This window comes from Ambystoma mexicanum, chromosome 10, assembly GCF_040938575.1.
Source record: "Ambystoma mexicanum isolate Mex_15411 chromosome 10, UKY_AmexF1_1, whole genome shotgun sequence".
In the NCBI taxonomy this organism is placed as follows: domain Eukaryota; kingdom Metazoa; phylum Chordata; class Amphibia; order Caudata; family Ambystomatidae; genus Ambystoma; species Ambystoma mexicanum.
The window spans coordinates 103,210,299-103,236,729 of NC_090932.1; the positions used below are offsets into that span (position 1 = coordinate 103,210,299).

Consider the following 26,431-nt stretch of genomic DNA (forward strand, 5'->3'; position numbering starts at 1 on the left):
CCTCCTGAGAGATACAACTGCTTGTTTTACTATCAATGGCGGGAGGAAAGGGTGACCACCAGGGTAGTGGGTTACGTGACAGGGTTTTAGGGAGGTTTTTCCCCAGGTGGATGTCCTTATCCCCAGGAGGAGAATCCCTCCCCATTAGGTCCTCCTGCATTTCAACACCCCTAGCAGGAACATTGGGTAGCGGCCTTACCCGCAAAGGAAAGGGCTCCCCACTGGGGTGAAGTGACAAGACCTGGTGAATTGTCACAGAACGCAGCCTTTTGCCCAGCACTTTTAAACCCTGTTGTGCAAATGAAGTAAACGCAGCCTACCATCTATGCATGGCAGACAGCGTTACAATTATGGAGTCCATCTCCTTTTTGCTGATGCAAAAAAGCAGCAGGCTCCCTCCATACGGATCCCCAGCATCTGTTCCTGCCAGAAAAGGCATGCGGGCGATAATGTTGGAGTATTTGTGTGGCAGAGAGGAAGGGAGTGGCAGAAATGCAATAGAAGCCCCATTGTCAATTAGCCCCATAGCATTGGCCTAGATATTGTTGTATTGTGTGTGAGAGAAGAGGAAATGTAAGAGCAGTCACTGAATAACGGCCTCACTGTGCTCATTTTCACTGTTGCCCCTTCCTTCCCTTAACTCTTTTGGACATTGTGCCACTAACTTTTCCCTTTAAATCCCATTTATTTGATCGATTACTGTAAGTAATAACTCCAGATGTAATGGTGTGCTGGTTCACATTAGATGTAAGTCTCTGCGGTAGGCTTCAAGGCTGCCTTGAAGAAGCACATCCTTTCTCTTGAAGGACCACAATAGTGGTCAGCTGGAATCAACCCTGCCTGCCCCTCAACCATGATCCGTATTCTGCACAACAACATGCACACGTATACACCCTGCATGTAGATACTGCAAATGGATAATCTTGTGTTGATCGACTGTCCCATCATCCCCATACTACACTTGGTTTATGTATCACACTTTGCCTCAAAGTTACCATTGAAAGGCCCCCAATCTTGGGATTTCCCTGACAGCTATGTGTGCTTATGTAGAGAATACCTTGTTGAAGCATGCCTCCTTATAGTAATAAATATAAAGATACAAAATACAAATGCTCTTCCGTTCTTCAAAATGTAGCCCTGTTATTCCTGATATTCCATGACATGTCTGGATGTGAATTCTCTTTTGTTAATGTGTATATCTATTTGTGAAAGGCATGATGCCACAAGCATATGAACGAAAAATACACATTACATCATTTTTAAAAAAATGCAGTTAATATTTTTACATAAGCACCTGGGCAGGAGAGCCAACCAATCATGTCGCTTGGATCACAGGTTGAATTCCACTATCCAAGACTGCGTTCTGAGCGGCCTGACAGCTGCTTCCCTGCCCGGCCATCATCCACCGTCCTCCATGTTATGCGGTGTGGGCTGCCCAAGGCCCACACCAGCACTCGCACGCAGGCACACACACACACACATGCTCCAGAGACCACACGGGACGCGTGTGTACTGCTCAGGTTCCCGGCGGTATCTGCCGGGTGGACCGTCTTTATTTCCAACGCGCATGCGCGAGCCTCGTTGTCGGCCGCGCATGCGTAACAATGCGTATTCACTACGCAACACCCCTCCTTTTCCCCCAAACAAGAAACAGTTAAAACATGTACACCCAACAACAACAGTTTAAACATTTATGAACAGTTCTCCACCAGTCACGAGGCAGGGTCCATGATAAAGTCTTGGAACCTCTGCGGCGGCTTGGGTACCTTCTAGACTCCCCTGGGGGCGTCTCTGGTTCCCCGGGATCCTCTGGTGGTCCATCGTCCCTTGGTGGAGACCCTGCCCGGTCTCGGGTCCAGGCGCGTCGTTCATTGTGGGTGTGGGCGTCGCCTCGATCCGCTTGAAGAACGATACATTCCTCGTGACCGTGCACCGGGCATTGGCTGCGGTGACCATGGACCCCTTGACATGAGTCACTCCCAGCGGCTGCGCTTTGTACGGTAATGACAGCTTCCCTTCAGGCCTACAGTTCCGGACCAGCACCATGTCCCCCACTGCAATCGCCTTCTCCTGCAGGTTCCGCCTGGCGCTTTCCCGCTCATTCTGGCCGGCTCTTTCTGTTCGCACTCGGTTGTTGTCAATCACACCCAGACATCAGCCTTTGGCTTCGAGCAGTAGCCCCCTGGGAGCTTGTTTGAAAAGGGCCTCCGCTGGCGCGACCCCGGTAGACTGATGCGGAGTCGTGCGGTACTCATGCAAAAACTCAAAGAGGTTGCGTCAGAGATCCTCCCCTCCATCCAGCGATATTCGGAATATTTTACTCAGCTTCCGCATGAAGCGTTCCACTTCCCCATTAGCTCTGGGCCAGAGTGGGGTGACCTTCGGGTGCCTGATCCCCCTCTCGTCACAGTACTGAGCAAACTGCTGCCCCTGGAACGGCAGACCATTATCCAAACAGATCTTGATGGGGAAACTGTGGGTGGCGAACATCTTCTCCAGGGCCAGAATGGTGTGGTTGCTGGCCGTGGATTCCACTAGCTACACCTCAGGATATCGCATCCACTGGTCTACCACTGCCAGAAAGTACATTCCTCGGCCCGTGGACCCGAAGTCGGCATGCACCGTCCCCCATGATGTTCACTTCTTTCCATGGCCTGGATGGGTGACCCTCTTTCCACTGGACTCGCCGCCTGGCATGGTATACATGCCCACACAAATTCATCCACTCTGCTCTCCAGGTCCGGGAACCCAACCTTCAACCTGAGTCGTGCCTTAGTTTTTGCTGTCCCCTGGTGCCCTTTGTGTGCGAGCTGCAGTACCTTACCCACCAGTGCCCGTGGGACAACTATCTTGTGCCCCCTCAATAGGAGACCGTTGTCAGCCACCGAGAGCTTGTGGCGTGCTCTCCATAGGGCCTGTAGATCTTTCCGTGCCCCATAGTCCCTCCTGGCATTGTTCATGAGCACTTCGCGCCATTCTCCAGTGGACATGGCCTCCTTGATTATCAGGAACACCTCGTCCACATTTGAAGCATCCGCAATATCTTGGCATGCTAGGGCTACTGGCAGTGCCGACTCTACCACAGGTTGTACCACCTCCACACAGTCCGCCACTTCAGCAGAGTCTCTGGGGCACCCCGCCCATGGGTGGCGGGACAGATAGTCTGCTGGATTGTGCGTGCCGGGGCGATACAGCGGCTTGACTCCGTATTCCATGAGCGAGAGCATCCACCTCTCGATGCGTGGCGGGGGTTTAGATGAAGCCCCAGACATGATCAGAATCAGGGGCTTGTGGTCCGTTATGACAACTACCGGCTTGCCCAGGATGTAGATTCTAAAATGCTTGCAGCCCCACAGGATGGCCAGGGCCTCGCACTCAATTTGGGAATATCGCTTCTCCATCTCGGTGAGCACCTTGCTGCCATAGGCAATGGGTCGCATGGCCCCCTGCGGGTCTGCCTGCATTAGAACCGCCCCTAGTCCCATCGGGCTGGCGTCCACCACGATCACGGACTCCCGGTCCGGATTGAAATACGCCATAGTCTCTTGCCCCGACAGGGCGTTCTTTATTTCGGCAAACGCTCTTTGTTCCCTCTCCGTCCAGGCCACATCAGACCTGGTCAGAGCCCGCAAGGGTTCCGACAGCGAGGCTAGGTCGTGAATAAATCATCCACAATAATTGACCATGTCCAGGAAGCTCCTTATGTCTGCGGGAGACTCCGGCGGGGCCGCCTCTCGGATGTCCCGTACCTTCTCCGGATCAGGTGAGATGCTCCCCGCATGGAACACAAACACAAAAAATTCTATCCGGTCCTTCAAAAACTCACACTTTTTCCAGTGCAAGGTCAGTTCCAAGCTTTGGAGTCTCTCCAGTGTCCGCTCCAGGCACTTCAGGCGTTCCGCTTCCGACTGTGCGAACACCAGGATGACGTCCGACATGTTAATCACCCCTTTAAGCCCCGACAGGACCCCCCGGATGGCGTTCTGGAAAACTTCTGCTGCCAACAAGACCCCGAAGCTGAGCCTCTTAAACTGGTATAGCCCCTCGTGAGTCGTAAAGGTGGTAATGTATCTTGACTCAGGGTGAAGCTCCAGTTGATGGTAGCCGGACCTCAGATCCAGCTTGGAGAAGACTCTCGCTCCCTGTAGCTCGCCGACAATGTCATCCAGGGTGGGCGTGAGGTGTCGCTCCCTTTTGATCGCCATGTTCGGCAACCTCATGTCCACGCAGATGCGGACTGCTCCTAGCTGTTTGGGCTTTGGGGCAACAACAATCGGGGAGACCCACGGCGTCGGGCCTTCCACCCTCTCAATAATGTCTAAGTCAACGAGCGATTGTAGCTCCTTCTCCAGCTATGCTCTCAGGTGGAACGGGACTCTGCGATGTTTGAGGGCTGTTGGTCTCACCGACCCGTCAATGTGAAGTCTGATGGGGTCCCCTTTCAGCTTTCCGACCCCTTGGAAGATAGTGTCAAAACGCTGCAGTAGGCGGTCTATGTCGGTGTGATAGACGACCAGCGTGAAGTGCACTATATTGAGGGCTTCAGAGGCCGCACAGCTTAGGAGAGAGTGCAGGCTTACGCTTGTCACGAAGAATCTCGCCTTGATCTTGCTCTGCCCATGGGACACCGGCGCCACAAACACTCCCTCGATTGGTAGCGGAGTATCTCCCCCAAAAGCATAAATTAGCGCCTTGGATTCTGACAGCTCGGGAGGGCTTTGGAGAGCTTCATAATGTTCGTTCGCTAGCACGCACGCTGACGCGCCCATGTCTATAAGAACAGGGATGGGGACTTCCCCAATGTTCACTGTGCACGTCGGTTGTCGACTTCCTCTGGGACCAGTGGAGATGCTCGAGATGAAGAAGATCTCCTCTTCCTCCTCTTCTTCCTCTGCTATGTCTAAGTCCTGCATTCCTTGCTCAACTGACGACACACCCCTCACTCTCCGGGCGTTGCTCCCTCCGATTCTCGCTGGCCCCCTCGATGCCGTCACCGGGGTGGATGCCCTGCATACCCTCGCATAATGTCCCGGTGTGCCACACCAGCCACAGACTCGCAACTTCGCCGGGCATTCTCCCACATGCGGCAGGTCATAACCACAGTAGGGACACGACTGAGTGTTACCAGCCGCAGGAGGACCATCCCCCCTTCTTGGTGTCCATCGCACCCTCCAAGCCCTATAGCGAAAGCTTCTTCGCCCTTGCGAGGGTGCATGGCTGCATCCATCTTCGCCCCCCTGGACTCCGCCAGTTCGTAAGCTCTCCCTGTGTCCAGGATTTGCTGTAAGGTCAGACCCGGTTCTCTCAACACTTGCCTCCTTAGCTTCCCCGAACTGCACCCTTGCATCAGCTGGTTCCGTACCATCTCCTCCTCATTCACCCACCTGCAGGTGCTTGCAAGGTGCCTCAGCCGTGCACAGAACAGCGACTCCCCTTCTTGCTGCCTGTTCGCACACATAACGAACCTGTTGAAATCGACATTTGCCATGGGAAGGAAATGATCTCGGAGAGCCTGTTTCACAGCATCATATGTGGCCACCGAGATGTTGAGAGAGTCATAAATTCTGTGGACCTCCGTGCCTGCAGAGTACACCATGGTGGCAATCTTCGTGTCGTCATCCTCCTCCCCACAGGCCCTGAAAAACATTTCCAATTTCTTGACCCACAGAAGCCATTTCGGCCCCAGTTTGGATGGTGGGCTGGTGGTGTCAAATTCGGGCATGGGGGCCACCGCCGTGCTGTGCATCCTGCGTGGGACAGGCGCAGGGGCACCCTCTTCTTCTCCTCCCTCACCCATGATGTCAGCAGGGTGAAGTACTTACGGCCTGCACTCTTCACTGGTGGAAAAACAGTCCAAACACTGGATGGGAGTGCGGGTGTTCAGCACTAAGGGATGATAGCAGCAGGATTTGGGTGTAGAAAGTTCTAGGTGCCACCCTTCACAGCCAGGGCCAACCCCCTTTGTCTTCCTTTCCTTCTTGTGGGTTTTTTCTTTTTTTTGTTTGATCCCACAGCCCTTCTTCAAGCTAGGGCTGTGGAAAGGTTCCAAAAATTGTCTTTTCAGCCAGGGGATCGGAATCGGCACACAAGCACCCTTCCGGGCCGCAACCGCTGCGATCCGTGTGTTATTAAAGATGGCCGCCGGCCGTGCGTGTGAATCCGTGCCGACACGGAGTAGAGCCTCTGACTCCCACACCCACGGAGCGGTGGCTCAGGGCTCTGGTGTGGTCCTCGTCGCCAGTGTTACAGGGTGTGGGCTGCCCAAGGCCCACACCAGCACTCACATACAGGCACACACACACATGCTCCAGAGACCACACGGGACGCGTGTGTACTGCCAGGTCCCCGGCGGCAACTGCTGGGTGGACCATCTTTATTTCCAACGCGCATGCGCGAGCATCGTCGTCGGCCGTGCATGCGTAACAATGCGTATGCACTACGCAACACCCCACTCTCCTCCTGTCACCGTTTTCTCCCCTCCCTGCCCCCTACTCCACTCATCTTATTCTTTTGGCAGCGGCAGAACCACCACGCTGCTCCATCCTCCGTCCTGGGCCACTGTGTAAATGGAAGAAGGGCTCTGCATGGAACCCCGCCTTCCGTCCCTACAGCCGCCATTTTAAGTCAGTATTTTGTTGGAATGGAAGGACGCTCTGAGGTGTCCCTTTCATTCAAACAAAATACATTGCTACCAGGTCGACTCAACATAATCACCCTGCAGCGTGGTTGCTTTTTCATAAGTACACAGCTATTTACAGTAGCACTGATTTTTGCACAACATTTGCACTTATACTGAACATTGCAAAATTACATTTCACAGTAGTCAGTTGGAACAAATGCTGATCCAATGTCAACCCTGATTAGTGCAAAATAACCGAGCAAAGATGCAAAATTGCCTGGCAAAACTGACTTTTATTTAAACCAGACTCAGATGTGCTGTTGGTCCACATGTGCCGTACATATTTATCATAATGCTGTTTTTGACAACCTGAAAGACAAACTTACATGAATCCTTTACTAGCGATATCCACTCTTTTGGCTTTAAACTTAAGAGCTTTCTCCAGGGATGCTTTGAAAACAGTGGAACATAAAACCGGTCATATAGATCCATGCCAACTGAGATAATTATTCCAGTGGTAACTTAAATCAGGCACAGGTGCATGGAAATGAGCTCTGCTCATGACACTCAAGAGGCGTCTCCTGGTGAATGGAGCTCTGCTGTTGTTGAATTCATAATTGAGATCTGCAAGGTGAAGACGAAAATGGAGCTGTATTTGATCGGCATGTCAATAGTGAATGGGATTGGAATACTCGCCAGCGCTTTCATTGTGGCTTTCAACCTCCTTGACTGGGCTAAAGGCAAAAGCCTGAGCGCCTGTGATCTCATCTTGACGTCTCAGGGGGTCTCATGCACTTGTTATCAATGTGCTGGGGTGCTTTCCTCTTACACTGCAGTGTCAGAGCTAGACTTTCATGGATTTCAGTACTTTTCTATTGTCACGTATCATTTTAAAGTATGGACTGGTAGCTCCACTTTCTGGTTCATCGCCTGGCTCTGTGTCTTCTACTGTGTCAAGATCGTGGACTTCAACCAGCGTGTGCTGTTCAGGATAAAGATGAAGATCTCTACACTGGTGCCCTGGCTGCTCCTGGTGTCTGTGGTGGGATGCTTCATGGTCAACATCCCCGTATTCTGGAGCACCCATGTTGAACCCTCTCACATCATAGCTACTAATCTCACAGCTGGCTCTAATGTCACATGTTCTGATAGTCTACCACAAGCCTTTCAGTACCCTTTACTAATTGCTAGTCTCGGCTTCTACTTGCCTGCTCTGGTTGTAAGTGCCTCCACCATCCTTATCCTCGTGTCCCTATACAGACATACCCAGCGGATGCATCAGGGATCAGCCAGCCCCGGCTGAAGGCTCATTTTGGAGCAGCCAGAATAGAGGGGTTTCTCCTTCTGATCTTCTTTGCATGTTTACTTGTGGAGTGTGTACTTGACAATACAACTGCTAGGATATTGGAATCCATTTTCAAGTTCATCCACAATTTTACTATACCTGCGGTATCCATCCTCCTGATTTGGGGAAACACCAAATTAAAGCAAGCATTCTGGAGGGTCTTCCCACCTTGTGGGAAGTGAAGATCTGACCTGTTGAAGACCACATCGCGGTCCAACTAATTCCAAATAACATATATATTTTCTCCTGCCAGTTCAGCTACTTCAACCTTTTTGACTTTTTGTTGAAATGCTATATATATATATATATACACATAAATATATTTATTGTGTGACCAAGCTCTGTGTGAGGTGTGGAACACGTTGGTTTTGTGGTTTTTTAAGCTGCCTGCAGCCTGCAGGTATTTTTTGCCTAAAATAAAGTACACAGATTTTTAAACTATTTTCCGTGTGGACAGTAATATTTTACAAAAGAGCAGAGCGGAGGAGTGCTGCCCCGGTGCCTTTGGGGGCAGATCTATGTTTATATATACATATATGATACATTACTCACTGTAATCATATTTCTGATGCTTGTATCTGCTTAGATTCACATTCTATGCATAGGCCGACATCTAGTGGTAGCCGCAGAGTATTACATTTATTGTTTTTAAAACTTGAAAAGGGACGTCGACAGGGCGTGCCAGTAGTACTATCCCTAGTGTGACGTCCACTGTACCCATGGTCCTTCACATGTCGAGGTCCATCATATTGTTTTGTTTCTGACATGAGGTAGCATGAAGTGTAGCGTGATTACAGATGTAATAAAGCAAATGAGACTGAGAACTTTAAACAACCTATGGAGGTGTGCCACAAAGAAATGAACTATTCTTGTTTATGGGTCGCACAGGAGAGGACACCAGGCATCATTGGAAGGGGTATATTTATTGTTTGTTTTTAACTCCACATTTGTTTCAGATCATGCAAAAGTTGGATTTGGAGCAGGTATGGATCCACTGTGTCATCCCCCACAGTTCCGTGGTGGAATTTCCAGCTGACCGGTTAGAATTGGGTTCTACTGCCTCAAGTTTCAGCATATAAGTTTTAGTACACTGGACCATAAAGGTCCGATATAAAATCAATGGAAACGCTACTGGTTTAAGAGACAGGCCAACCGAAATGAATATACATTGACAACAATAACCAACTTCAAAGTGCAATTTCTCGAAATTTGCCCCATAGTGCTTACTACATGTCCAAATTGCCAGTTGCAGGCAGCTAGATGCAGTACATATGTAACTAACTGGTCATCAGGAACTCCCTTATTGGATTACTTGAACTGTTAAAACAAACACTGTTAGTTTTGTGGAGAGTAAACACATTAGAATGACCCTTCCACTGCAACGACTCAGGGTCTGTGTACACTTAATTTTGCTGAAAATAAAGCAATAGAGAATGAAACATGCCTGCCAACCACCAGCATATCAAAGGTCAAAGTGCCAGGCCAGCCGCACACAGACACACTCTCCTTACCTGACCTCTGAAGTCAAAGTGTGGCAGAATGTCAGCCTCAGCGACACACGCAGCCCAGGTCTCCTGCTGCAGTCAGTGCACCGACCAATGCCAAATGTCAGTGCCACTGGAACCAAGCCAAAAATATTGCCAGCAGCGTGGGTAAAGTTTTCAGTATGTGCTGCACACAGGCCAGCACAAGTCAACCTAACCTACATGCTGCAGAAAGGACGTACGACGGAAACCCGAAAATAAACACAGCAAGACGCACAAGCCAATTAGACATGGGCGCCTCAGGCTGTATTTATTTCCGGGTCCGTCCTGTCCTGCAGTCTATGATCCATCATGGGCGGGCGGGCAGCAAAAGCAAAAAAAAAAGACTTTTTTTTCGCACTGAACTGGGCATGTTATTTTCCATGCACAGTTCAGTGCAAAACTTTTTTTTTTGCTTTCTAGCAGTGGGGTGGCCGATGAGGGGGCCAGCCTTTTTATAAGGGTGGCCGTGGCCCCCCTTGGCAATCCCTTGGCGGCGCCCCTGTCCCTTGTCCTGGACCATGTCCACGAGGTAGGCCTCAGATCTTCTGGAATACTCCAAGAAGCGTAGCTCGACGAAAACTTCACCCTTGAGGGGTGTAGAAAATTCTGAAACGGGTCCCCTTGATCGGAAGTAGAAACGGTGGAGCTTGAGGCTCGATTGACCGACAAAATGAGATTAAACTCATTGAAAAAGCGCAAAACGCAGTAAAAGCTCGAGAGCTATAGGAAGAGGACTCCCAACACTTGAACGTGCAGCAAAAATCTGAGGATGGCTGCCTGGGGCGGGGCTTAGGGAGAGGGCAGTCATTGGCTGGGGGCAGTATGACCCAGAGACCAGTGATTGGTTACTACTAAGAAAGACAGATCAGAAACTAAACTGATACTGATTTTTTCTTTACCAAGGATTCGCGGCCTGCCGACGGGGAATATTCATGAGCATGTGAATCCATGCCAGACCCCATGCAGGAGAAGTGAGGCGAAGGAATGAGACCAGATTAGGGGTCGTCCTTCATGCCACCTAAAGGATTGCTCATTCTCCTGTGGCACTGCAAGAGCGCAAGAGTGTCATAGGAGCAGAGACCCCCTGGAAGGAAGCCGCCAATTTTATGGCCAGCGTGACACGAAGAGGACTTCCCAGTGAGCCGGTGAGGTTCCCAGCTCGTGAAACCCGGTTTTACAGTAACGCTATGCTTCTAAAGTGAGCCGCTACTGTCAAAGAGACCTGAAACTGAATACAATGTAACAGAGTAGTTGCATGCCTCGTTAAAGAAACAGGCACGTTTTTTAAAGTCTCTGAATGTACTGAATCCTTCCTTCTTAAACATTTAATGTGTTGTTGAAGTAGTCGCGTACCTTAGTGAAAAGAAGGAACATTGTCGAAAGTCTTCAACCAAGGAATGAAAGTAAAACACGTAACGCATGTGAACTGTATTGAATTCCGAATTAAAGAGATTCCGAAAACTAAAGAAAGTCAATGCATATTGAATACCGAACAAAAGGGACATTTAAAGAAAACCAATACATATTGAATACCGAATTAAAGGGAAATTTAACATTGAAGCAAACAAGTGAACACTGAACATAATTAAGTAACATAATACTGCATTAATCTCTGCACTTTGATTGAAGAATACTGAATGCATGTTTCAGAACGAGTGAACTTAAACCTTAAAGTTGAATGTATAAAAGGCTGAAAGAAGCCCAAATAGTGACTGCAGGGTCGCAAGGCTACCATATCGAAAGGGACGTGTGACCCATGGTGGCAGAGCCACGAGACGACCAAGGGGAAGACAGAGGAGCCCAAAAACACACCCTAAGCCCAGAGGCCAACACAAGGAATCAAGTAATGGTGACTTGGTGCACAGGAGCAGGTACCAAGGAACTTGTGTGAGACATTGAAGTCTTGGGGAAAGGGAACGCTGAGACTTGGCAGCCTATATGTTCTGTCTTGGAAACTGAGTCTCAATACCCCTTTTTGTTTAGATTGCGTTATTTGAAACTTGGGGAAGGGAACCCCCCAGGATTGGTTCAGAACTATATTGCCTTGAACTGGAGAAAGGTAAACATTAAGACTCTTTTTCATGGAACTTTCTTATGCCTGGGGAAGGGGAGCTGAGAGAAAGCTGTGAGCTGGAAGAAGCTCAGAACTTTGAGTTAAACACTGTTTCTCTTGACTTTGACATGTGTAACAAACTCATGGTGCAACAGTAAAGACAGACACAAGTCATCATAGTTCAAGGGTGTTTATTAAACTGTAAATGCAGGGTGGAAAAATGTCTAACCTAAACCTAAATTTAAGATGAGAGCAAGCTTCGGCCATCAAATGAAAACAAGGCAGTCTTGTCAAAGTAAAAGGCCCTATACTAAGACAAACCTATTGCCAATCCTTATTCTAAATATAAAAATAAGTGTGGGATAATGTTCTCAAGAAAGAAAGAAGTGAACACAAATAATAAGTCTGGATGCAGTAATTGAGGTGTCCCTTCCCCACATTTTCAGCACGGGACAAGGTGGGACTTTGGAGCACAGCACACGCTCGAGCTTTCCCAGCACGACCAGTTCGCCAACAGTTCTGTACCAGCTATCAGGTTCTTCAAAGTTAAGTCTCTTAACAAAAGTCTCTTGCCTTCAAGGGCCTAATGTTTTCAACAAACAAACAAACACAAAGTTCTGTTCCACATATACTTTGGGTGATAGCTTCACCCCTGGGTCCCCCTCTTCGGGCACAGATGCCTCACAAGTCGTATTCAACAAAACAACTAAACAGTTCCTTTCTCAATGAACTGTGGGTAATTACTTTCCACCTCTGGATCTCCCTCAGCCGGGCTCGGACGCAAATGACAAGGGTGACAATTCACTTCCCGGGGTCTTCCAATACTTCTTGCATTCACAAATCCTAATGTCTTCTTAAAAATGCAAACGTCAGTCTCCCTCCTTCGGGTTCACTATGGCTGTTTTTACTTTCAAAAGTCTTAATGTCTTTTCAAACAATTCACTGTGGACATCCCTCGGTCGGGTTCACACCTGTCAACCTATTGTTCATAGGGACATCAGGCCTCATCCCTTTTTGTTAGCATCCCTCTGCCGGGTTCACTCTTGACAACCTTTGCAACACAGTGTTCATGCGCTAGTTTCACCAAGTGTTTTGGAATATCCTATGTGGTAGGATGGAGAAACAAGTTGAAAGAAGGGGGATAACGCGTCTCAGCCATCGATGTCCCATTCCCACTCCCCAAAGACTTCCCCATCCAGGTGATCCTCCCTCACTGGTCCACCCTCAGGAACTGGATTCAATAGCGATGTCCATGTCCTGGCCACCTGGATGACAGATCCCCAGGAACTAGCCAGGCAGACACTGTCATGTTTATCACACATGCCTACACATTTGTTTGTTTTAGTTGTGAGGGCAAGAATAGGTTTTGGACATAGACGAATAATTAAGTTGAACTCTTTGACTCAGACTTTCCTTAGTTTCATTACGGTAGGGAAATCCCACCTTAGCATAGGGCAAGTTAGACTTTCAACTATCCTGACATTTTAAGTTAATAAATATCTATTGTTTGAACTTGAAGTCTGTTGTCTGTGCTGTACTCATTATGCCGTCACACAGCCCAAGACAAAATGAAACTGGAGGCAAACAAAACCCGGAAGAGGTTCTCCAAGCGATACGCAATCTGCACAATAATAAATCACTGGGTCCGGACGGGTTATCCCTGCTTTATGAACATTTTCGTACGGACTTGGTCCCGCATCTAATACAGCCATACATTTGCTTCCTAGCTTCGAGGAGAATGACACCATCCTTGGGAGAGTCCATTTTTCCCTGGAAAAACCATGGAAAAAAGTACTAGCCAAACGCATGTCAGCACTGCTACTCGATTTGGTCCAAGCAGACCAAACAGGATTCATACCAGTATTATCGACTACGAGGCTCACAAGAAGAAAACGGTAGCCTTATTATTGATCAGTGCCGAGAAGGCATTTGATCAAGTAGGCTGGAAATATTCAAAGAAAGTTTTAACCTATTTCGGATTTGGTCCCAAATGTTTCACATTTATCTTAGCCAACTATGCTCAGCCCATCTGTGCATATACAAATGAATGGGAGGCTATCTGTGCCTAAACCCTTGGGGTGGGGATGGGTCAGGGCTGTCCCCTATCCATGCTGTTGTTTGCCCTCTCTATGCAACATCTGGCCCAGCAGATTAGGGGTAATGGTGAAATCCAGGGCATTGAGATGTGAGGCTTGCAGCACATAATTGCGCTTTATGCAGACGATCTGCTGTTTTTTATGCAAAACTTCATTTGATCACTGCCTACACTTGTATCACAGCTAAAAGACTTTTGTGGAATGTCATGCTTCAAAATCAACTATGCTAATTTACGTATCTTAAATATAACAGATGCAGTGGCCCCCCTGGATCGTGCGGTAATGGTGGCAGCGCCCATCGTTAAGGCCCTCGCGCCGGATCGGGTGTTATTGCCATATTCAAAAGCCTGAAATTGCTTGGGATGGATGAATTAGGATTAGAAGGAAGCTGTCTGCGGCCAACTCACATAATCACGTTGCAGAGTGGTTGCTTTTTCATAAGTGCACAGCTATTTAGCACTGATTTTTGCACAACAACATTTGCACCTATACTGAACATTGCAAAATGACCTTTCACAATAGTCGGTTGCAACAAATGTTGATACATAGTTAACCCTCATTGGTGCAAAATGACCTGGCACAGATGCAACATTCCCATGTAAAACAGATATTTATCTAAACCGGACTCAGACATGCTGTTGGTCCCTTCTGGATGTGCCGTACAGATTTATATTAATGCTGTTTTCGACAACTTGATAGGCAAACCTACATGCAAACCTACAGGTGCATGGACATGAGCTGTGCTCGTGACACTCAAGAGGCGTCTCCTGGTGAGTTGAGCTCTGCTGTTGTTGAATTCGTAATTGGGATCTGCAAGGAGAATACGAAAATGGAGCTGTATGTGATCGGCATGTCAATAGTGAATGGGATTGGAATACTCGCCAGCGCTTTCATTGTGGCTTTCAACCTCCTGGACTGGGCTAAAGGCAGAAGCCTGAGCACCTGTGATCTCATCTTGGCTTCTCTGGGGGTCTCATGCCCTTGTTATCAATGTGCTAGGGTGCTTTTCTGCTACACTGCAGTGTCAGAGTTAGACGTTCATGGACTTCAGTACTTTTCTCTTGTCGCGTATCATTTTAAAGTATGGACTGGTAGCTCCAATTTCTGGTTCATGGCCTGTCTCTGTGTCTTCTACTGTGTCAAGATCGTGGACTTCAACCACCGTGTGCTGTTCAGGATAAAGTTGCAGATCTCTAAAGTGGTGCCCTGGCTGCTCCTGGGGTCTGTTGTGGGATGCTTTGTGGTCACCATCCCCATATTCTGTAGCACCCATGTTGAACCCTCTCACATCATAGCTACTAATCTCAAATCTGGCTCTAATGTCACATGTTCTCATGGTCTAAAACAAGCCTTTCCGTACCCTTTACTAATTGGTATTTTCGGCTTCTACTTGCCTGCTCTGGTTGTAAGTGCTTCCATCAGCCTCATCCTCGTGTCCCTATACAGACATACCAAGCGGATGACCGAGAATGCATCAGGGATCAGTCAACCCCGGCTGGAGGCTCATTTTGGGGCAGCCTGAATAGCAGGGTTTCTCCTTCTGATCTTCATTGAATGTTTACCTGTAGAGTGTGTACCTCGTACTGCAACTGCTGTTATTGCAATACATTTTCCAGTTCATCCACGACTTTACTACACCTGCGCTATCCATCCTCCTCATTTTGGGAAACACCAAATTAAAGCAAGCATTCTGGAGGGTCTTCTCACCTTGTGGGAAGTGAAGAGCTGACATGCTGAAGACCACTGCGAGGTCCAACTAATTCCAAATAACAGATATATTTTCTCCTGCCAGTTCAGGCACTTCAATCTCTTTGACTTTTTGGTTAAATGTTATATATAGGTGTTCAGGCAAGTCCGTTTGAAACAATAACTCAAGGCACTCCACTGATCTTGGAAAATATTCTGGTTGAATTATTTCTTGACATCATGGGTCACACGACCTTTGCAGGATTACAAGAACTCCTGAAACAAAAAACGCCACACGTTCCACCCCTAACGGGACTTTGTCAGGCTGATATCAGCTGAGAATTTGCAAGTGTTTCATTTTTAAAAACATATGATGTCTGGGTACATCATAGTTAATCAAACAAAGAAAGAGGGCTGTTTCTTCCAACTGGTATAGACACTATATATACATTGTGTGACCAAGCGCAGTGTGAGGCGCGAACCACGTTGCTTTTGTGGTTTTTTTAAGCAGCCTGCAAGTCATTTTTTGCCTAAAACAAAGTACACAGCTTTTTGAACTATGTTCTGTGTGGACAGTTATATTTGACAAAAGAAAGGAGCTGAAGAGTGCTGCCTGTGTCACCTTTGGGTGAATTTCTTTGGCGCTCATTACATGTCCGTCGTAAAGAATTTGGTGTTACCGTGATGGTGGTGGTACCGTTTCCGCCACTGCGGGGTGGCGGAAACAAGGTACGATTACATCTTGGCGGCCGCGCGCATCAGCAATGTGCGGAACCGGTGCCACCACCATCATGGAAACACCGGTCGGAGACGGATGTACCGCCGCAAATGTTGGCGGGGCATCCGCCTCCTACGTGTGTATGCCAGACATAGCAGCACCGCCTACTTGGAGGCGGAAACACCGGAATCGGAAATACCATGATCACCGTAACTGCAAAGAGAGCGGCGGCCATTACAAAAATCACAATCCACTGCAGTCCTCTGGTTCCAGAAGCCATCCAGCAACTTGCCAAACATATAGAGGGACAAGCCATCCAGTATTCCACAAAACCGTATGTGAAAGGCCCGCTTCAGTGAAGCGGAACTCACCCTGCTTGTTGACCACATAGTGGAAAATGCAGGGGAGTTATTTTCATCTGACCAGAGGCGCAGCATGCAGCTGAGGCGCATGGCCATATGGGCTGAGGCTGCCCAGAAAGTGTCAGCTGTGGGGGATCACAGCTTGTACCGTTAGGTACTGCCAAAAAAGGCGGGATGACCTCTGCATAAGGGTGCGCAACCTACTGGCTGCCCACAGACGTCAGTGCAGTGCAACAGGAGGTGGACCACATTGACCACTAAAGCTGCTCCCATGGGAGGAAAAGTGTAGCAGCGTGCTGCACCTCGAGGGCATTGAGGGAGTTGGTGCAGCGGAGGCAGGAGCAGTGACACCTGGTGAGTACAGAATCTGCAAAAGTATGAATGTGAATCAAGCTAAACCTGCCCATTCCCTATCAATGCCTAGAAGTACACATATCACAGTCCCCATCACCCTGAGCACACCCAGTACTCCCATGCCCCCCCCCCGAAACCAGGCAGATGGCATTCACCCAAGTATGACCCATACACACCCACATGACAATGCACCACACATCAATGTGGGTAACCACAATGTTATGTTGCGCGATGTATGTGTTGCATGTAAGTGTACTATACACATACTGTCCTGTCAGTACACTAAAAGCATGCCTAACTTTCATCCACAGGAACATCATCTGATACCGATGCCAGACAACCGGGGGCTTTGAGTGAGACGGGCCGTGCACGTCGGCCAAAACATCAGTCAATATCAGCTGCAGGCACCTAGGCCATCCGGCAAGTCACGACGGCACAGGTACACCACGCCCAGGAGAGCAGCACCCCTGCTGCCCCTGGGACACAGCAGGCACCACAGGAGACCACCACCCCTGCTGCCTCTGGGACACAGCAAGCACCCCAGGAGACCACCACCCCTGCTGCCACTGCTATCCCACTGGGAAGTACACCACCACCACACCAGGCCGAGTCAGATAGCACAGACACCAGTCAAAAGGAACAGCCCGGTGAGCCATATGGATTAGGCAGCGAGGAGAACCCCAACACCCCTGATCAACTGTACGAATTCAGCCCAACGAACCTCAGGAGTCCCATGCGCTCCCCAACCCATTCTCTGCAGAAGATCACCGGCCGTCGCCAAAGGAGGATTGAGTAACGGCAAGACATGCTGTCCACACTGGTGGAGTGGCACCTCGAGGAGTCCAGGCTGCAACGTGAGGAGTTTAGGCTGCAGCATGAGAGCAACCAGAAAATTGGCTGCCGGGTTGCACGTGCCATTGGGCGTTGTGCCACTTCAAACATGCTAGTGTCACGGAGGGTCCGTGAGGGCAACAGTGCCCAGTCAAACATTGCAGAAACAATGTTGCAGGCCCTGCAGGCCATCGTGGCACGCCTACCCCCACACAACCCCACTATGCCCTCCACCAGGACCACTCCTTCTAGCTTACAGGCAGGCAGTCCCAGGAGGAGGTCAAGGCGGCTGCCTGGGGCAATTCAGAGGGACATACATTGGGCCAAGCGTGGCAAGAAGTAGGGCTGTTTGATTGACAATTGATTTACATGTTGCCATATTGGGTCTGGGGCCTGGGGCCTGGGAGGTGAGTGGGTACGTTTGGGAGGTGGGTGGGGAGGTCCATAGTGGGATAGGTAGTTGGGGCCTGGGAGGTGGGTGGGTATGTTTGGGAGTTGGGGGGATCCATAGTGGGGATAGATAGTGGGGTCCTGGGAGGTGAGTGGGTACGTTTGGGAGATGGGTGGGTATGTCTGGGCCTGTATTCTTGTAGCACCATTTTCCATTTTCTTTAATAATACACTGGATTATACATCTGAATTACGAGTGGACTATTTATCATTTAATTTAAATGTTACAAACAACGTGTGTGTTGAAGTGCTCCATGTGCATGTGATGTTTGTTCGGAAAAAATTGTTAATAAGTGTGCCGCGTGCATGTTGTCTATCCATGGCACCCTGCCCTGGTTGCACACCCATCCCATCATCATCGTACTCATCCTCTTCCTCCTCATCTGCTGGGTCCATGTCCGGGGGCAGTGGAATGTTCCTGCGTATACACATATTGTGCAGCATGGCACATGCCAGCAAAATTTTTCCAACCTTTACGGGGCTCTCCAGCAATTCCCAGCCGGATCTGCTGAGGCAGCGGAACCTGGCCATCAGCAGTCAAAAGGTCAGCTCTATGAGGCCCCGTGTCTGTATGTGTGCCCGGTTGTAGGCCTCCTAATGCCTGTTCCGTGGTCGTCTGACGGGTGTCATGAGCCATGGCGTGAGGGGGTATCCGGCATAGTCTGCATGGGAGTGACAGAAAGGTGATAGGATGTTTGTGGTGGGAATTCGATGTTGGTGATGATAGCATGTACACAGCCTCTGTATAATATTAGCACACAACATAGTACAGGCCACTTATTTCATTATGCATAGTGCTCAATTGACTTAGATGAACTGATCAATATTACACACTTGGCTCACACATTCCTAGTGAGACTGTTTGGCCTGCTCAATCTCTGCATTCGTGATGGCCTGCTAGGCAACTGCATGTCTCATTCCTCTCAGTTTACAAAATGGTGTGTTCCTAATACTAGGTGCCTCATGTCTTGTTAGGTGCTCACAAAATCAGCACCATGCACCCGCAGCACACAGGAGTGAAGAAACTACTGCACAGAGCGGGATCAATAGCCATTGAGCACATGGGAGCACCTACGACCTTATCACTGGTGACGATACTACCTTTCACATGTTACCATTGCATGGTGTGCCACTCCATGGTTAGAGGGTATTTCCATTGGCCAGTGTATCTATTCCCGTGACATGGCAAATGTTAGGCAGAATTCACATAAATGTGCTTATTCCCTTCACCTTAGAGACCCCCAGCAACTTTGCTGAATTTTGAGGACTTGATTTTTTTTACCTGGAGAGTGTGTGAGCTTTTTTTCCCACTCTCTCATGTATTTTGATATGTGTGTTACTCTTGTGTTCTTTGATTATGGAGTTTTAGATAACTCCATAGGCATCATCTTTTCATTTTTGTGCCACACAGCACCTTTAGTGCAGTGGCACAGGGATGTCCTTTGGACTTCCCAAGGTTTAAATACCTTCTCTGGGATGAACTATTGTTCCCCAGAGAATGTAAAGTTAAATTGACTTTGCTAGTCTTTTAAAATTCATAGACCTAGCACACACTATCTTCCTATAGAGTGCTGGAGGGGTTACTTAATATCCCCTATGTCTAAACACTCATGTAGCTGTCAAAAGCTACCCTTTCCTAATGAAATGGCTGGTGGCAGTGGCTTTATAACGAACTACCATGATTTTTCCTGACCGCAAACACCGGTAGCTAAAAATCGGGGCCGCCATGTTTTTCAATATGGCGCCCAAGACCCCTCTGTAAAAACAGAATCTGGTCATCTTTTTTCGCTGTTTCTTTGTGGAAAGGTCCTTCTGGTGTTTAACTCTGCGCAAAACCAGGTTTGGTCCCTTTGTTCGTGATCCTTCGGCGGGCTTCAGGACTGAAGTCGCCCTTGGCGTCTGAGTGTCTGGGGAGGGCACAAAGTGAGGGAGGTGCCTGAAACTCCCTGTGCTTGGTCCCCTAGGAGACCCAGATGCACTCTGATGTGATTGGCTGGCTGACTGTCCGGCAAGGAGAGCCACCCTACTGGGTGAGTGACAGCTAGGCTGGAATGAAAGGCAGAACTGTTTAAAAGGCGAGTCTCCAGGACTGGAAAGCAGAGTCGACCGCTGGAACGAAAGAACCGAAGATGAGCTGGAAGAGGACGGCTGCTGCAACCACTGGACCGTTGGTTTGCCCAGTGAAGCCCTGCTGCAAATCCGAATTGCCATATCTCCATTCGACAGAGAAGCTCCTTCAAGGATGGCTTCCTCCTTTGAGTTGGTGGGACCAATCAACTCAGAAAACACCTGGATATCATTCTCAAGACTGGTTAAGGTTTAACCAGGGAGAGGGAACCCAGTTTGTGTTTTGAAGCTACAGCTCCTTGAGGTGAAGTGACTCCATTTTGTTTGCTCCGACGATGATCACATGCAGTGCAGGAGTCCCCCGATGTCCTACCTCTTGTCCCCACGACTGAGGCTCAGGAACAGTGAGATCTGCAGGACCTGCCAGGAACCAACATCTCCAACAGCATCTTTTTGCTTCACATTAAGGTACTATACCATCCAGCTGAGAGATCCTAACTCTCGCTGGGAAAGTTTGTGAAACTTTCCCAACTTGCAGGCCTAATCAGCTTGTGACCCAGCATATCATTCTTTTTCATCTAAACTACTTCTGAGAACTTTTACAAAGACTTCTCCATTTGTTACCAGAACTGCCCTGTCCTATACAGGAACACTAGACTATTGACTTTGGCCTGGCCTATTGAATTGAACTGACCCTCCTGGTACACTGGACCTTTGCATTACCTAACAGAAGTGGTTTCTAATCCTTTGTACAAACCTATGCCTTCTCAAATTGTCCCTACAACTTAGTGTGTGTTACTGTAGTGTATTGGTGTTTAATATTAAGTTGATTTCTACTAGTGAATGTTTTCTAAATGATTGAATAATAAATGTATAAGTGTTTTACCAAGAAACCTTAAGAGTAAGTGTCTACTTGAACCCCTGTAATTGTGATACTTCTGTGTAAGTTCATCAACTGCTCACATTCCCTCTTGGGATAAGCCTGGCTGCTCAGCTCGCTACCAAAAAGTGTCTGGTACTGACTTATACCAAAGGTTGGTTTTTGCTTACACCTGTAGTCCTAATTGTGTGTGGTGTTCCCAGAGGGTACTGCATGCAATTCTGCATAACAGCAAACTGGCATGTACCTATTGCAGCGGTAAGCTGGGTGAACTTTGCTGAGTAAGCAAGAGTTGCTCAGTGGAACTTCCACTGAGCATGGAGACACCTATTTTGTAGTGAGTATTACTTCCAATTTGTTGTTATTGATGATTCAGGTTTTAATGTTCGTTGTACAGTCAGAGAAAGGGGATTGACTCGAATTCTTCAATCAAATGTTATTAATTTTCTTAATTTTTCAGATTGTCTTTATTTATTCTTTAAAATAACAGAGGCCCTTGCCAATGCATTTCAGACTGTGTCCTTCCTCAGGGCAGGCTCTTGGGAGGTGAAGATGAGTCCATGACGGCCGCCCAATCCAGAGCTACATATTCATACTCTGGTGAGTGTCTATTGCCCCTGCCCCTACACAGAGCTCATGCATTGGTCATTCTACTCACCCAACAGCCAGGGACACTCTGGTGAGTATCTATTGCCCACCCTGCACAGATGTCATGCATTGGTCATTCTACTCACCCAACAGCCAGGGACACTCTGGTGAGTGTCTATTGCCCACCCTACCAGATGTCATGCATTGGTCATTCTACTCACCCAACAGCCCGGTGCTTTCTCCCATGTAACGTGCCATGTACCCTGGCAACGTGGAGTTCCGCAATACCATTGTCGTGTGTCGACCCCAGGAAACGTGCACAGCAATGCGTGATGAGTTGTTGGGCATCACAGACCATCTGCACGTTCAGGGAGTGGAATTGATTCTGATTTCAATAGACTGACTCAATGGCATGTCTGGCAGTCAACTCCACATGGGTGCAATCTAAGGAACCAATGCAATTGGGCATGCTGGTAAGGGCATGGAAGGCCACTTTGGTGGCATTAACCTGTGCAGGGTTTCAGGGTAGGGCAATGTGGTCAGACACATGGCGCAGTAGCGCATCCAGTACCTGGAAGAGTAGCCTTGAAAAACAGGGTTGTGAAAGAACGTGCAGCTCAACAACGGTGTGCCAATAGGTGCCAGCTGCAAGGAAATGCAGTACCGACACTACCTTCAGAAAGGGTGGAATTGCAGTCCGGATGTTGATTATGCTGCAGATGTCGTCATTAATGAGGGTGACGATTGATAATATTGTGGCCCTGTCAAGCCGGTATAATGTGTGGATTTGACTTGGGGTCAGGTTCCAGGGCGAGGCCCTGATGTGGGGTATTGGTGGCTGCCTGCGGGGTTATACCTGCTGTACAATGATATTTGGGATGGCCACCGAGTTCCTCATTTGCCTCCTGCGCCTACGCCTCCTCCTCTGCCTCAGTGCTGCTTCTAACTTCGTAGCTGCTTGCAGGTTCCCCATCCCAATTGCTGCTAGACCGACTGCCAGCATGGTTGTGTTGGGAGGTGGGTTGGGTGTGGATGTAGTCCTTTTGTAGGTTGCCAGTGTCTAATGGTGTGGAGCTGGGCTCATTGTGCACACCTTGGGCCTGTTGCTGCTCACCTGGCACTGTTTAACGCCTGGTCCGCGGTGCCGGTATTACAGGGGCAGTGTTTCCGTGTCTGTGGTACTCGTAATGTACCCGGTTATACTGCCGTGCAGGTAATTCAGGAACGTCCGACCTATCGTCCCGCTGTTTGTGGTCACGGGGCTACCGGGTGCGGTAGCACCGTGGGGGTGACTTAGCGGTGACAGGGTTATCGCCATCGCGGCTCTGAATGTGCCGGTCCGGAGAACAGTGCCAGTACGGTGCTACCGGCACCATTGTTTCCGGACCGGAAAGGTTGTAATGAGGCCTAATGTCTCCATGTATAAGTGACTCTCGGACAGGTGTAGCCCCGAGAGGAATCCAGGGCCACAAGGTGCGTTCGAAGTGTTGATGATCAATGTGTCCTGCAATTCACACCAATTGTTCTTCATCGATGTGCGAGCCGAATGATCCACCGCCAAGGGTCAGTATATATATATATATTCAATGAAAAAACGTTGTTAAAGGGACGTTATGGTTAAGTTGCGCTACTAAAAACCTATGAGATTCAGTGAAAAAACTTTAAAGGGACGTTATTGTTCCATGTAAAACCAAAAAACCCCTGAAATTTGCCAGTTATGGTAAGCTAAGCAACCATAACTCGTGCCACCACCGTGCACTGCTAAGACTAACACCCAGGACATCAAAGATGACATCACAAATGAAGCACATTTTTCTTCCCTTTCAAATCTATCCTAATTTCGAATAACTTTACCACAGACATGGCCACTTTAATCCTATGTTTTGTCCCTTGTGGTCATGGCCAGTAGCCAGATTGTCCGGATCATTACCATATTCCATTACCCAGACAATCTGGCCACTGCCCATGGCCACAGGCTACCCCTTCAGTCACTAAAGGTATACTGCTATTTTTGTAGCTACATTATGACACTTGTCAAAAAATAAAACACTGGCACATTTCCAAAATCATGCTTGTAGGTCCTTGCCAACGCTCCTTACGCAAGTTTGCTGGAAATCCACCCATGTTTTATTTTTTTCAAAAGTGTCAAATGTATGCACATACAATCGTCATATAACCTAGCCCCCACTTTACAAAATCCATTCAGACTTTGCGAAAACATCTATATCTAGATCTATAATCTTTTTGCAAACCTTTGTGTAGATTTGTCAAATGGCACCACATTCATAAGCCTTTATAATATTTTGGGACACCCCCCTCTAATTTTGCTCCCTCTTGACAGAATCCCACCAAACTTTGCAAAAACATTTATATCTAGATCTATTACCAGTTTGCCAAATGAAGTGTAGATTTGTCAAATGGCACCTCATTTATAAGCCTTCACATTATTTTGGCACCGCCCTCTAATTTTGTCCCCTCTTGACAAAATCCCACCAAACTTCGCTAAAACATTTATATCTAGATCTATTATCAGTTTCCCAAATTAAGTGAAGATTCGTCAAATGGCACCTCATTTATAAGCCATTACATTATTTTGGGACCTCCCCTCTAATTTTGCCCACTCATGACAGAATCCGACCAAACCTTGTAAACTCATTCGGAATCAGGTCAGAAATATACATGCAAAATTTCATGCAGTTCTATTAAGTGGTGCCAAAGTTATAAGCCATTCAAGGACTGCATTTCACCAACCCTGTAATGGCGAGGTGTCCGCAAACTTTTCAGGACTGTTCACGAACATCCGACCTGTTCGCGGACTTTCGCGGCCAAAAAACACCCGTTTTTTTTGCTTCTTGCAGCCATATCCCATCCCATCCTCATCACCCCTCACTTCCCCAGAGATTATTTGATAAGTTTGACAAATACAAAGTTGTGTTTTTTTTATATTTTTACCGCGATGTTCACGGACACCAGCAGATGTCCGCGAATCCAAGATGGCGGGCGTTTCCAAAAATCTGACGCACTTCGCGCTCTTCACCATCCAATCAGCGGGCACGTTGCATGTCCACGGACATGACGCAAGCCGATTAACCAATCGGTGTCCTGTCCGCGGAGCGAACAGGGAAGTGTGTCCGCGGAGCGGACATAGATATCACTAATTTTTTGTGACCTACTTTTTGGTCATTTTTTAAAAAACTACTGGACGGATTGTCACCAAAATTACAAAAGCACGCTTTCGGGACCAAGTCGTTGCTCCTGCCGCAAATTTGGTGAAAATCCATCCAGCGGTTTGGGCTGTAGGTGTGAGCAAAGTTTTTTCCCCATTCAATCTATGGGAAAAAAAGACACTTTGGGACCCCCCCTTATAACTTTGTCCCCCCCTGGACCAAACCTTACCAAACTTTGCAATTCAGAGTGGGCCGTACACTTTTTTTGCAAAGTTTGGTGAGGATTCGTCCAGGGGGAGCGAAGTTATAAACCGCTCAAAAAGTGCCCTTCTTATGGGATTAGCAACTTAACCATAACTACACAGCCACTACCGTGGCTGTGTAATATATACACACACAAACATAAGGGAAAGTAAAGAAGGACTTCTTTCTCGTATGCACGAGTGTTTAAATGGGAAGCCTGTCATTTATGTTTACAACCAGACGAAGCCCTTTCGGGTGAAACGCGTAGTTGTTTTTGTTCTCTCCTGAACAACTTGTCCACCATACTTTACAAATAAAGGACGTTTGATGAAGATCCTTTTTTGACGTGTCTGGATGATTTCTATAATTGAGGAAGAGTGCCGTCCAGGAAGCGATATTTCGCTTTCTTTTTTCCTTCTTTTCTTGTTTTTATATATATATATATATATATATATATATATATATATATATATATATATATATATATATATATATACATATATATATATATACATATATTACATGGCCTGCGGTAGCAGCTATGTAGGTCACAAAAAACTTCCGTCACGCCTACAGCCCAAACCACTGGACGGATTTTCACCAAATTTGCGGCAGGAGCGGCGGCTTGGTCCCGAAAGCGTGCTTTTGTTATTTTGGTGTAAATCGGTCCAGTCGTTTTTTTTGAAAGACCAAAATGTAAGGCAAGAAAATTACTAATATCTATGTCCGCTCTGCCGACTCACTTCCCTGTTCGGTCCGCGGACTGGCCTCTGATTGGCCAGAAAAATTCATGGACTTTTGTGTGGTCCGCCGACATCGGGGACGCGGCCGCTGATTGGGTGGTGAGAAAACGTGAAATGCATCGGTTTTCCTGAAACGCCCGCCGTATTGGATTTGCTGACTTTTTTGGGGTCCGCGGACAGCGCAGTGAAACATTAAAAAAAATGCAGCATTGCACTTGTCAAACTCAACAAACAATCTCTGAGGATATGGGGGGTGAGGATTGGATTGGATATGGCCATAAGAAGCCAACAAACGGGTTGTTTCACCCCCTGAAAGTACGCAAACACCCCAGATGTCCTGGGGCAGTCCTGTGGTGTTCCTAGGACATCTGTACCTATTTCTGCATTACATGGTTGGGGAAAAGCAGTTTTTGGATGGCTTATAACTTTTGCGCCACTCAATGAAACTGTATGTAATTTTGCAATCTTATTCTAGAACTAATACTGAATGGTTTTGCAAAGTTTTGTGGGAATCTGTCAAGAGGGGGCAAAACTAGAGGGGGGTCCCAAAATATTGTAAAGGCATATAAATGTCGTGTCAAAACGATTTTGGATCAAGATATAAATGGTTTTCTAAAGTTTTGGGGGATTTTTTCAAGAGGGGGCAAAATTAGAGGTGGGGGGTCTCAACATTTTTAGATGGCTTATAATTTGCTGCTATTTG

General features: G+C 47.9%; 1 protein-coding gene and 1 pseudogene across 1 annotated transcript in view; both read right to left on the reverse strand.

Moving 5' to 3' along the window:
* The window catches only part of LOC138491202 (cytochrome P450 2J2-like), a 568,063-nt gene that overhangs the window by 134,217 nt on the left and 407,415 nt on the right, over positions 1–26,431 (reverse strand). The window lies entirely within an intron of this gene.
* Positions 23,003–23,141, reverse strand: LOC138496194 (5.8S ribosomal RNA; annotated as a pseudogene).